The 1,901-nt window shown below is 38.8% G+C and overlaps 1 non-coding gene across 1 annotated transcript; it reads left to right on the forward strand.

The window, feature by feature from the left end:
• Window positions 1–386: 386 nt before the first annotated feature.
• Window positions 387–492, forward strand: LOC149767980 (small nucleolar RNA R71). Its single transcript, XR_016400090.1, has one exon. It is a non-coding gene; the product is annotated as a small nucleolar RNA R71 (small nucleolar RNA).
• The last annotated feature ends 1,409 nt before the right edge of the window (window positions 493–1,901 follow it).

Consider the following 1,901-nt stretch of genomic DNA (forward strand, 5'->3'; position numbering starts at 1 on the left):
CGAGTTCGGGAAATTGGGGTGCTGAGGGGCACTCATGAATGGGGTGCGATGGGCTAGAACAGATAGCACACACTTGTGCTTGGGTAGAGCTAACGATATGTCCCCCTATCATCAATTGATCAATCTTATGGGACAATGCATCTACCTTGCTAGACAGGTCCATGGAATGACTTATTTCACAAATGGTCCCTCTTCTTTGAGAACTCGGAGGTGCTTGACGAGAACAGGAAGCATGGTGGAGGGAGTTTTCATTAAGATTTTCAAATAATTGCCATGCTTCATGCTCATTTTGAAGCATGAAAGTCCCCTCGCATGCAGCATCGATCATCTGACGGTTTCGTTCAGTCAATCCGTCATAGAAACATTGCACTAGCTGCCACTTAGGTATTTGATGATGAGGGCATTTACGGATTAGGTCCTGAAATCTCTCCCAGGTTTCATGAAATTCTTCTCCCTCAGTTTGGGAGAAGCTTATGATGGCACGTCTAAACTGGTTCGTTCTTCCTATGGGAAAGTATTTTTTAAGGAATTCTTGTTGCATTTGATCCCAAGAACGAATCGAGTTAGCTTCTAAAGAATTCAGCCATTGTTTGGCTCTATCTTTAAGGGAGAAAGGGAATAATCTAAGTTTCAGAGCATCATCAGTGAAGTTCTGAATCTTGATAGTGGTGCAAATCTCAAGGAATTCATCTAGGTGTTTATATGGTTCTTCGTTGGTGAGCCCATAAAAAGATGGGAGCATTTGGATCACACTAGACTTTATTTCGTATTGTACAGCTGCTACTTTAGGTAATCGAATGCAAGATGGGGAAGTGTAAATGGTGGGAGTAAAGTACTCCCTCAGGAGTTTGGGTTGTTCTTCAGCCATCTCAGGGGGTGGGAATGATTCTAAGGTTTTGATCTCAGCTCGAATATTTCTAAGGGTCCGTTCTATTTCAGGGTCAAAAGATAATAGGTCATGTACTCTAGAACGACTCCCTTGCATACACTAGTACTTGATCAATCAAGCATGCAATAAAAGAAAAACACATAAATTCTTGTATTTGTCCTAAAATCACTAGACAGCTCCTAACTGGTTTGAAGAGGGCACCTAAGCCTCCAATCCGGTCTAATGAACCGAGTTGACCAGGTAAGCTTCCAGATAAGTGGAGGGGTCACGATGCGTTCGCAAAGGTCCCACTTAAAACCCACTTGCCTCGAACAGATGAACTGTCTCCCTTATAGGGACAAAGCTTGCCTAGACATCAACTAAGCCACAGAGCGAAATTGGTGCAACTTTCGGTGATCTTCGTCCTATTGAGCTCAAATGTTCCTAGGAGCCAACGTCTAATTGATTTTAATTAAAGTGACACTATGTGAGATTGAATTCATCTAAGTTGGGCAAGAATCTGGTGATGAAATTCGGCTCTTATCTTGTTGGGGTGATTGCCCTTACTATGTGCGGATTAATTTGTGTATGTGTATCAAGCATGTATTCATACTTTTGCTGAAATTAAAATCAAGCAATCACCCCAAAATTTCAAGCTAATAATTAATTTAAATAAGAAAGGTTTAGAGGTTACCAAAGGGAATTTCCCCAGCAATTTAAAATTTTTTTTAGGCAAACCTCTAAAGCATTCCTTTTTGATGGCCAGATCTTCTCTTCGATTCCTGATCAAATAAGACCAAAAGAAAAATTAAAAAAGAAAAAAATTAGTAGAAGAGAAAAAGGAGATAAGAAAAGTAACAATAATAGAAAATAATTTTTTTATTTTATTTTAGATATATATCTGTTTTTTTGAATTTTTTTTAATTAACAATTTTTTTTTAATGATAGAAAAAATAACTATGCTAGCAATCTCCGGCAACGGCGCCAAAAATTGATCGGTTATTTCAATTTCAAAAATAAACCACGCAATAGC

Source organism: Phoenix dactylifera, chromosome 3 (genome assembly GCF_051530095.1).
Source record: "Phoenix dactylifera cultivar Ajwa chromosome 3, Ajwa_hap1_PhDact_Kaust_v1.1, whole genome shotgun sequence".
In the NCBI taxonomy this organism is placed as follows: Eukaryota; Viridiplantae; Streptophyta; class Magnoliopsida; order Arecales; family Arecaceae; genus Phoenix; species Phoenix dactylifera.